The 12281-nt window shown below is 38.4% G+C and overlaps 1 protein-coding gene across 4 annotated transcripts in view; it reads left to right on the top strand.

Annotated features, from left to right (window-relative positions):
- The first annotated feature begins 313 nt into the window (after positions 1-313).
- Positions 314-12281, top strand: part of LOC131691722 (protein grainyhead) — a 774648-nt gene continuing 762680 nt past the window's right edge. For all 4 annotated transcript variants that reach the window (XM_058978335.1, XM_058978337.1, XM_058978338.1 and 1 more), the window contains exon 1: positions 314-699. The gene's annotated coding sequence lies outside the window, so the exon portion shown is untranslated. The remainder of the gene's footprint in view (positions 700-12281) is intronic.

Here is a 12281-nt window from a genome sequence, read left to right as displayed (position 1 = left end):
GCGGCAACAGTGCACGATCGCAGCAGTTTCGAGCTCCTCCGCAGGCGGCTTAAGCGCACACACATACCGACACAAGTCCGTAAGTCACTTCTCAGCCACTGCACAGACCGTGCAGCAGCAGCAGCAGCCATTCCTTTTTGTCAGCTTTGTGTCCCGCATGCTGCTCACAAATACTAGTTTCGGTGCAGGGCAAGACAGACGTTCTGCTGGCGTCTCTTTCGCTGTTTGTGCAAGTAAGACCAGGCAGGAACGATCGCACGTACGTCTGTGATCGACGTTCAGTCTGATCGGTGCGCAGTTGCTAAGAAACCTAGAGCTGGTAGTAGTTTAGTTCGAAGCGGACACCTGCTAAAATCTAGAGGATTTTCGTCGAATTTTGTCGCAATTTACGTTAAAAGTAGTACATTGACGGCTAATTGGCGCGCAGAATCCCCCGGGCGGACCAGCGTAGGGTGCAAAGACTATAAGTTCCGCGTGATTTTCGGACCGGGTCACTTCCGGAAGTTTGGCGACTTTTTGCGCGTGTGGGATTCAAAGAAGACGAGAACAACGAGATTGTCGGGAGTGCGTTGAACACTCAGGCAGGGATCGCTGGGTTGGTCTCCACGGTGCGGTGGTTCAGTGACAGTGCCTATAGCTTATGTGTTGTGTGTTGTGTTTTCAAAGCTGCGGGGGAAGCAGTGCGTGAGAGGGAGAGAGGTAAGGTGTATATCGCCGTCGATCCGTAGTGATTTAAACGAGTGTCATGTAAGGAAAATGTTTTGCGTGAGAGCATTCCTGGTTTGAAAAAGCTGTGCTACGAAAATATGTTTTAAATCAACATGGATTGATCTGCTTTATTGGTCAAGGTGTGCGATACGGTACGGTTAAAATCATGATATTATGAGATATGTGTAATCTGCAAGCATCAGGACAGCAATCAGGATTATTGCGGAGTTAATTACCAAAATACAGCTAAGTCCTAGGCATAAGTCATCCATAATACCGATTTCACGCAAGGCCATTTTTCAAAACTTCACCCAATAAATTATTCAAAGCGGCCTCAAGAAAGCCCCCCTCTCCCGTAATCTCAAGGGTCCCCACAAATCGGTACACAACAGGAAAACCGATCTCCTCTCGCTGGCCGTGTGTCAGCGTGTTGGTGTGCATGTTGGTTATCTGCGGGTTGATTTTAAATCGTGTATTTATTTATGTCTTCGAGAATACCTGCCGCTGCCTCTGGGGATCTAGGCTGCTGCGGACGGCGGCAATCAGAGCCGCTGTTGCTGATGGTCGCGACCGTATGGTAGTGTGCGTATGAATGCGATTACACTCACCAGGGCTCACAACAACACATCGAGGACCGATCGAGGGGATGTTTGTTTCCCACCCACCGGCTGCCACCTTCTTCGGGTACCCGCATGATCTCCACCGATCCGCTGCTGGTGAGATGAGGATATGTGCGCTTTCGGCTACGAAGCGATGGAAGTTTTAATGAAATGTCATGACATTTCCACCATAAACAATTTGGTTTTCTTGTTTTGTTTTTGTTGCTTCGAGTTGGCTGTCGTTGTTTTCGGCTGATCAACTTGTATTGGGGGTCATTCGATGGCGGAGATTTACGGGGAGTAGGCGAGATCATTGGCCGTGGCTTGTGAATGGTTGGAAGTGAATTTGGCAGGATGATGACAGACTGCACGGTCTACTGTTCCTGCATGAATCGATCAATTGTTAATTTTGTGTATATCGAATAGGTCAACATTTTTAATTTTAATTGTCTCTTTAACCATTTGGCATTTGGCGTTCTACTTGCTTGTTATTAGAAACTGCTTCACACGACTTAAACACCATATTTTTTTCGCCGAATGTCAGCAAACCATTATCAAACTTTTATCTGTTGAATCCAAAATGCCAAAAGATCTGCAGATTGATTTAAACCCTGGTGACAGATTCACTTTGCTGACAATCGTCATATTGTCACCACAAGTGTTAAGTCTGTGTTTGTTATCAGTGTAAACTAATAGTTTAAATATTCTTATTTCAAGACATACCAAAAATGATCGAAAAATATACTTTTGCAAGCAATATTCTAAGGTCATCCACATATAAAGATAAAACTGGCCAATTAAAATACTCGTGTATTTCAGAAGTCGTCGAGAAACGTAAAGTTTGGTTTTCCTATATTTTCATCCTTCAAGCATTTACTCCACCTTGGGTACTGTGGGTCAACGTTCATATCTTCAATATCTATGAGCCCTTGCTGCTTGAATGCCGTTGGAATATATGAAGCTCCAATTTAATCGACTTAGCAGTGAGATGAGACATTGTTTTTTTTTTTTTCCAAATCACTGTTTGCTCATTCATAACTTTGCAGAACTCATGAGAAGTACGCATGTAACTAAAGATGGGGTGAACACAGTTTAAACTTTTGCGGAAATAAAATCTCGAATAAAAAAAATAACTAGCGAAAATAAAAAATCAAATCGAACAAAATACCGAATATACAAAATAAATGAAATTGTTAACAAGAATTTAAATAAAAATTAAAAAATAACCTTTTAAAAAGAGTAGAATGCATAATATAAATTAAACTAATGAAGAAAACAAGGCTAATCAATAAATGAAAGGAATAAAAATAATTAAATAAGTGCAAATAAATAAATATAAATTTTTTTTTTTTTATTCATTTCGTTTATTTGATAGGCACAAATGCGTTAGCTTGGCGGTGCCAAATTCTTTTGTTTTTACATTTTGTATATTTTAAAACTAGGAGGTTACAATGTTGAAATATTTTTTTAAAAAAGAAAAATTTTACAGCTATCTTAAGACTAGAAATAAGATTCTATATACAAGAGAGGGGGCGAAAGATTTTTTTATGAAAAAATTTTAAAACAAGGAATTCAATAGTAATAATTTTTAGGAAATATTTACAGTTATCTTAAAACTAACAATATAGTTTGGTACACAAAAGGGGGAACAAATATTTATGAGAAAATTCGCAGGTGTTTTAAGACTAGGGATACAATTCTATTTACAAGATGGGGGACAATAGTTTTAACAAAGAGGTAAAATTACAACTATCTTAAAACTAGGAATACAGAATACAAATTTGAACTTTTTTAGCGCAGATTTATGCTTGGTCAAGATATTCAGAGGGGGGCTGTAGAAGCAGTTGTATCAAGGACAGGGGAGAGAAAGCGTAGATGGTGACCAGGAGAGAAGAGCAAAACTTGCAACTTTCGCTCAAACGGGAGATCAGCGAAAGATTACCGCCTCAGTCTAGTAGGTCGGATTAGCGGATGGTATTCTTCGGACCCGCGGGGAATCCTTCAAAAGTCATCGGACCTTGAGTCGCTCTCGCTTCAGTTTCCGTAGTGGTAAGTGCGACGGCGGTTACATAGTTGCAGTCTGGAGCTGATCGGTCCCACAAGGCAAGAGAAAGCTTCTAAAACGAGAAATAAAAAGAGAGGGGCTAAATTGGGATATTTGTCGTTTTTATGAAAGTATAAATAAGGGACATATAGGGGAAATCACGATTTGCCAGTATATCTCGGACTGGGACATTGGGTGGTCTACCTCGGGCCCGAAGGGAATCCTTTAACTGAGACCTGGCGTCCAAGTACCCGGCGCATACCCAGACAACGTGCTCGATGTCGTGATAGCCCTCGTCACAAGCGCACAGACTACTCTCCGCAAGCCCAATACGCCGCAGATGCGCATCCAAGGTGTAGTGGTTGGACATAAGTCGGGACATTACACGAATAAAATCCCGACCCACATCCATCCCCCTGAACCAAGGCTTCGTTGATACCTTTGGGATAATGGAATGTAGCCATCGTCCAAGTTCACCATTGCTCCACGAGGTTTGCCAACTGTTGAGTGTCCTCTGACGACAAATACTAAAAAATTCTTTGAAGCAGATTGGTCTTTCGTATATGTCACCATTTAATGCGCCCGCCTTTGCTAATGAGTCGGCCTTTTCATTGCCCGGGATAGAACAATGAGAGGGGACCCAAACAAAGGTAATCTGATAAGATTTTTCAGATAACGTACACAAGGACTCCTGTATCTTCCCCAGAAAATACGGGAATTGCTTTTTAGGCTTCACCGCACGAAGAGCCTCGATAGAGCTGAGGCTGTCCGAAACGATGAAGTAGTGATCTGTGGGCAGAGTGTCGATGATCCCAAGGGCGTACTGAATTGCAGCTAACTCTGCGACGTAAACTGAAGCGGGATCATTGAGCTTGAATGAAGCGGTGATAGTATTGTTGAAGATACCGAAGCCAGTGGACCCATCGAGATTTGATCCGTCAGTGTAGAACATTTTGTCACAGTCGACTTCTCGGAATTTATTATAAAATATATTGGGGATCACTTGCGGGCGTATATGGTCCGGGATTCCACGAATCTCTTCCTTCATGGATGTGTCGAAGAATACAGTAGAATCAGAAGTATCTAGGAAACGAACACGGCTGGGAGTATATGAAGAAGGATTAATGCTCTGTGCCATGTAGTCGAAGTACAAGGCCATAAATCGGGTTTGAGAATTAAGCTCGACGAGCCTCTCGAAGTTTTCAATCACCAACGGGTTCAGAATGTCGCATCGGATGAGCAATCGATATGAGAGTTCCCAAAATCGATTTTTTAGCGGAAGAACGCCCGCCAGCACTTCGAGACTCATCGTATGGGTCGAGTGCATGCAACCCAAGGCAATGCGCAAGCAACGATACTGGATTCTCTCCAGTTTGATGAAGTGTATGTTCGCAGCGGAGCGGAAACAGAAACACCCGTACTCCATCACCGACAATATCGTTGTTTGGTACAACCTGATCAGGTCTCCTGGGTGAGCACCCCACCATGTTCCAGTTATTGTTCGGAGAAAATTGATCCTTTGTTGGCATTTCTGTTTCAGATACCTAATGTGACATCCCCAGGTACCTTTAGAGTCGAACCAGACCCCGAGATATTTAAATGTGAAAACCTGGTTGATCGTTGCACCCATTAATAGAAGCTGGAGTTGCGCCGGCTCATGCTTCCTAGAAAAAACAACCAACTCAGTTTTCTCCGTGGAGAACTCAATACCCAGCTGAAGAGCCCAAGCAGACAAATTGTCCAAGGTATTTTGTAATGGTCCTTGCAAATCGGCAGCTTTGGGCCCTGTAACAGAGACCACGCCGTCGTCTGCAAGTTGCCTTAGCGTGCATGAATTGGCAAGACAATCGTCAATGTCATTCACGTAGAAATTGTAGAGCAGGGGACTTAGACATGAGCCCTGGGGAAGACCCATGTAGCTAAATCGCGATGTTGTTAAATCGCCATGCGAAAAGTGCATGTGCTTTTCAGACAACAGGTTTAGCAAAAAGTTATTTAAAATTGGCGAAAGACCATGCTGGTGCAGCTTCTCTGACAGAATGTTGATAGAAACTGAGTCAAAAGCCCCCTTAATATCCAAGAAGACTGATGCCATCTGCTCTTTGTTAGCATAGGCCATTTGGATTTCTGTAGAAAGCAACGCAAGGCAATCGTTCGTCCCTTTGCCTTTGCGGAAGCCAAATTGTGTATCTGACAGTAAGCCATTTGCTTCAACCCAATTGTCGAGGCGAAACAAGATCATTTTCTCGAACAACTTCCGAATACAGGACAGCATTGCAATCGGCCGATATGAGTTGTGGTCGGAGGCTGGTTTTCCTGGTTTTTGGATGGCGATGACCTTCACTTGCCTCCAGTCATGAGGGACAATGTTGCCCCCAAGAAACTTGTTAAATAAATTCAACAAGCGCCTTTTTGCAGTGTCAGGTAGATTCTTCAGCAAGTTGAATTTGATTCTGTCTAACCCTGGGGCGTTATTGTTGCATGATAAGAGAGCAAGTGAGAACTCCACCATCGAAAACGGTGTTTCGTTCGCGGTATCGTGAGGAGACGCGGCGCGGTACGTTTTCTGTACCGGGACAGAGTCCGGACAGATCTTCTTGGCGAAAGCAAATATCCAACGGTTTGAATATTCCACGTTCTCGTTGGTACTATTACGGTTACGCATACGTCGAGCCGTACCCCAAAGAGTGCTCATCGCTGTTTCTCTCGTTAACCCGTCGACGAACCGGCGCCAATAACTACGTTTTTTGGCTTTCATTAGACTCTTCATTCGCCTTTCTAACGACGCGTACTGTAGATAGCTAGCGGGTAACCCGTCTTCCCGGAAGGCCTTATATGCAGTGGACTTTTCCGCGTACAGCTCTGAGCACTCTTTATCCCACCACGGGGTGGGAGACCGTCCATGGGTATTCGCGCTGGGTACTGGTTTAGTCTGAGCTTGATTCGCACTGTCGAGAATCAAGCCAGCCAAAAACCTGTACTCTTCCTCCGGAGGAAGTTCTTGAGTGGATTCGATTTTAACGGATATCGCGGTCGCGTAACTCTTCCAATCAATGTTCCGTGTGAGGTCATACGAGACATTGATTGTTTCCGATGGTCTTGAACCGTTAGCAATTGAAATCACGATAGGCAAATGATCGCTACCGTGGGGATCAGGGATCACCTTCCACATGCAATCTAACTGTAGCGATGTCGAGCAAAGCGATAAATCCAACGCGCTTGCGCGTGCTGGTGGTGTAGGAATCCGCGTCATTTCTCCCGTGTTTAAGATGGTCATGTTGAAATTATCGCAAAGATCTTGGATTAATGTTGATCTATTATCATCATGAAGACAGCCCCATACCGTACCGTGCGAGTTAAAGTCTCCCAGAACTAGCCGCGGTGCCGGTAAGGATTCCGTGATATTACAAAGCGTTCGGTGCCCTACCGAGGCTCTAGGAGGAATGTAGATGGAAGCAATGCAAAGGTCTTTACCTTTGATTAAAACTTGACAAGCGACAATTTCAATGCCTGGTGTCGAAGGGAGGTTAATTCGGTTGAAAGAATAGCACTTTTTGATCCCCAAAAGTACTCCTCCATAGGGGTTTTCTCGATCCAGACGAATTATATTAAAGTCGTGGAAGTTGAGATTTATATCGGAAGTTAACCAAGTTTCACATAATGCGAAAGCATCACATTTTAGACTATTTAGTAAAAATTTAAAGGAATCGATTTTCGGGAGGATACTTCTGCTGTTCCACTGTAGAACAGTGATCGAATCGGTGACCTCGTTCGATGACTTAGCCATCGAAGGATACGATCGCTGCAAGGAGGGGCCATTTAGTAGTCAACTGCTTCAAAAATGTTTGCACTATAGGGAGAAAACGTATCAGAAGGCTTTTAAGAGGATCAGTAACATTGAAAGCTGTGAAAATTAAGTCCACTATGTCAGAAAATTTCATTAGTCCGCTACTGGACTGAGTATCTGTTTGAAAAAAGGGGACACTTGGGGTTTTTGGTGTCCCTGGAAGTGGTGGGTACTCCTTGTTAGAATTAATATTTCCAAGTCCTGGAGCAAATTGCTTCGGCTTTTGTGCATCACTTCCGTTGGATTTATTGATTGCGGTTGGCGCACTCTGAGTGGACGACACCTTGGCACCCTTACGAGGCAATGTAGGGGAGGCTAGATTTCTCCTCTTCCTGGATTCCCCTGGGTTAACCAATGATGTTCCCTCTTGTGGGTCGTCAGATTCTTGCTCAACGCCAGCCAAAAGAGCAAAGGAATTTTCGGAAGGGACAGATGGCGAAGCATTCTTTAGCATTTCTGCATAAGAGTGCCTCGAGCGATCCTTAAGGGAGCGCTTAATTTTATCCCCGCGCTGCTTGTACGCCGGGCATGACTTAAGAGCATGCGGAGGGCCCCCGCAGTAAATACACTTCTCAGTTTCTCCACCGCAAGCGTCATCCTCATGCTCTCCCTCGCATTTGCCGCACCGTTTTTTATTGCCACAATAAGTGGCTGTGTGGCCCAGTTGCTTGCAATTGCTGCAGTTCATTACCCGCGGTACAAATAGGCGAACAGGTAGGCGAACCTTATCCAGGAGGACATAGTTGGGAAGAGCAGATCCGGAGAAAGTCACCCGAATCGAGTCTGACGGAGAATAAGTTGTCTTATCATCTTCAGTTTTTGCGGAATACAATTGCTTGCATTCCAGAATTTTCACCTTTTGAAGTGAAGGGTCCTTAAAGCAGCCAACCCCGTACTTCAACAGGTCTTCGCACTTTAGACCCGGTTCGGCGACGACCCCATCGATCTCCACAACTCTACAAGGCACATACACTTTGAATTGCTTCGTAAAACGTTCGCTGCGAGCAATCTGGTTTGCCTGGTCGAGGTCATTTACTATAACGCGTATCTTATTAGCTCGAACACGTGTTATCTGAGCCACGGACGGGTAGTTGGCAGTCAGCTCCCGTGAGATTTCTAGAATATTGGGCGATTTCGTGTTGGGCCGGAAATACACCACCCAGGGTCCAGTCGAACTGGCTGGGTATGTTTTAATACGGGGAGGACTGGGGGAATCAGGGGAGGGAGTAATTTCGGGTTTATCCGGTATATCCATGGGAATATCATTCCCATCCAATGTTACTTCGCCCTCGGCCATTTAGGCACGAGGATAACACGTGGTGTAAACGAGAGATGAAACTTATATTCAGGGGAAAGGGCAGAAGTAGAGACCGATCGGGGAAAGGGAAATGAAAGAAAAAAAAATACTTAGCTTATATAGCGGCGATTCCGGCTATTCTGGTATTCACTTCACCAGCCTGGGCACCGGCGAACAAAGACTGCCTCGAACAATGGTTGACCTTCACTGACAATTTATTCTTGTTCACTTTATGCACAGCACCAGAAAACGAACTGCTTCGATCGAGAGCTCGGAGGGTTATAAAATATAAATTTATTTATTTTGAATAAATTGAAAAATGATAAATGATAAATGATTGATACAATCAATAAATTGTTAGAGTTGATAAAATTCTTAACAATAATCAAAATAATGAAAGAATAAAATAGTAAAACTAATATAATTAATCGCATTAATAATGTATTTAGAGTAGTAAATTAAATCATTTAAATGAAATGAATTAAGTGATTTGAAAGGATTGAATTAATTGAGTTAATTAAATGAAGTAAATGGATCAAATGCATTAATAGAATTCAATGCGTAAAATTAAGTAAATAAATGATATTAATTAAATTATTTGATTTATTAAATAATAATATTAATTTATTTATTAAATAATAAAATCATTCAATTAAAAAAATAATTAAATCACTTAAGCTTATTAAATGATTTAAATGAAATAAACATCTAGGCGTGATATTTCAATCAGACCTTGAATGGGATTCTTAAATAAATACTCAATGTGGGAAAATCTATTGCAGGATTACGCCACTTAAGATTTACCGAGGAAATGCTTCATGTTTCTAGAAAAATTAATCTGTTTAAACCACTTTTATTGCTTTATTTTTCTTATGGTTTGGAATCAATGAATGCTTCAGCTGCTTCCTATAATCGATTAAGAGTATCATTAAAACATTGTGTTCGATGGATTTTTATTTTTTTAAGGTTCGCTAGCGTAACACACCTTGTTACAGTGGCAACTGTTGGGCTGTTATTTTAACAAATTTTTGCAATTCCGATGCTATGTCACCTTGTATAATATTATACACAATGGTCCAAAATATCTTTTTGACAAGTTGAAGCTTTTTAGAAGCGCCAGAGTTCGTCACTTTGCTCTTATACCTCATTACTCCTCTCATTATAGTAGTACTTTTTTCGTTCGTGCAATCATCCAGTGGAATCTTCTTCCAATTAGAATCAAATGTGTCAATTTAGCAGCAAGATTCTGTCGTCAATGTATAGTTTGACTAAATGAAGGGATCTCACTTGAGTCGGCTGAGCGATAAAGTAAAGAATAGGGTTTATATGTCTATGTTTAGTTTTAGCAGTATTTCGTATGAAAAAGATTGAGGTAACGAACGTGAAATTGTAGAAATTTTATAAGGGTGTTCCCTTACTCTACAAGTAGGATGAAACATAAATAAATAAATAAATAAATAAATAAATAAATAAATAAATAAATAAATAAATAAATAAATAAATAAATAAATAAATAAATAAATAAATGAATAAATAAATAAATAAATAAATAAATAAATAAATAAATAAATAAATAAATAAACAAATAAAATAAATAAATATGACAAATGAAACAAAGGAAATAAATGGATTAAATGAATCAAATAAATTAATTAAATTAAAAGAGTTAAATGTATAAAACGAATTGAACGAATTGAATGAATTAAATGAAATAACTGAATTCAATGAATCAAATGAACTTAATGAATTAAATGAATTGTATTTAAGCAAATTCATTAACCTTCCGGAAGTTGCGCTAGTGCACTGAGTGCACGCTGCTTTGAAAATCTAGCGAAATAGTCTTAGCGCACCAGCGGCTGCTCGTTCAGTGAGCCATTTGCGTGACTTCCGGAGGGTTAACTGAATCAAATGAATTAAATCAACTAAATTATTAAATAATTTAATTACTGAAAATTATTGAATTAATTAAATTAAATAAATGAAGCAAATATTTCAGTAAATTTGATGAATGAAATGAATCAATGTAATTAATTAATAAATAAATTTAAATTGTATACTCAAATAAACTAATTAAATTGAATGAATTAATTAAATTAATAAAACAAATATATTAAGTAAATCAATAAAATAAATAAGTTAGTTTAAAAAATTAAATTACCTGAATAAATTAAAGCAATTAAATTAACTAATGAATTCAATGAATTTAATAAATAAATCAAGCCAATTTAAAGATATTAATTATGTAAATGAGTTAACTAAATTAAATTAAGAGTCGAATGAATAAAGGGCCTATTTCTTCACCTACTGTCTACGGGAAAAGGTTGCATGGACGCCATCTAGTGACAAAATTACTAGAAAAAATATTGTTTGTTCTTTACAAATAGTATTACAAATTCCATTTGATAAGATCTCGATTCACCTCTTTATTGAATTTTGAAAATTTTCTGAAATGTGCCTATTTTTTCGTGTTCTACGGTGGTGTAACACGTTAAATGAAGTACATAAATGAATTAAATGAAAATCAAACTATATTAAATAAATAAAATGAAAATCAATTAAATGAACTATATGAGTTAGATTAGTCAAATTAACTAAATGAATTAAATGAATCAAATGAATCAAATAAATTAAATGAACTAAATGAATTAAATGAATTTTGTGTAAATAAATGAATTAAATGAATTAAATAAATTAAATGAATTAAATAAATTAAATAAATTAAATAAATTGAACGAGTTAAATGAACTAAATGAATTCAATGAATTCAATGAACTCAATGAATTCAATGAATTCAATGAATTCAATGAATTCAATGAATTCAATGAATTCAATGAATTCAATGAATTCAATGAATTCAATGAATTCAATGAATTCAATGAATTCAATGAATTCAATGAATTCAATGAATTCAATGAATTCAATGAATTCAATGAATTCAATGAATTCAATGAATTCAATGAATTCAATGAATTCAATGAATTCAATGAATTCAATGAATTCAATGAATTCAATGAATTCAATGAATTCAATGAATTCAATGAATTCAATGAATTCAATGAATTCAATGAATTCAATGAATTCAATGAATTCAATGAATTCAATGAATTCAATGAATTCAATGAATTCAATGAATTCAATGAATTCAATGAATTCAATGAATTCAATGAATTCAATGAATTCAATGAATTCAATGAATTCAATGCATTCAATGAATTCAATGCATTCAATGAATTCAATGCATTCAATGAATTCAATGCATTCAATGAATTTAATGCATTCAATGAATTTAATGCATTCAATGAATTTAATGCATTCAATGAATTTAATGCATTCAATGAATTTAATGCATTCAATGAATTTAATGCATTCAATGAATTTAATGCATTCAATGAATTTAATGCATTCAATGAATTTAATGCATTCAATGAATTTAATGCATTCAATGAATTTAATGCATTCAATGAATTTAATGAATTCAATGAATTCAATGAATTCAATGAATTCAATGAATTCAATGAATTCAATGAATTCAATGAATTCAATGAATTCAATGAACTCAATGAATTCAATGAACTCAATGAATTCAATGAATTCAATGAATTCAATGAATTCAATGAATTCAATGAATTCAATGAATGCAATGAATTCAATGAATTCAATGAATTCAATGAATTCAATGAATTCAATGAATTCAATGAATTCAATGAATTCAATGAATTCAATGAATTCAATGAATTCAATGAATTCAATGAATTCAATGAATTCAATGAATTCAATGAATTCAAT

Source organism: Topomyia yanbarensis, chromosome 3 (genome assembly GCF_030247195.1).
Source record: "Topomyia yanbarensis strain Yona2022 chromosome 3, ASM3024719v1, whole genome shotgun sequence".
Taxonomy (NCBI): Eukaryota; Metazoa; Arthropoda; class Insecta; order Diptera; family Culicidae; genus Topomyia; species Topomyia yanbarensis.
Note: the sequence above shows the minus strand (reverse complement) of the source record. Positions and strands in the feature narration are given on the sequence as shown.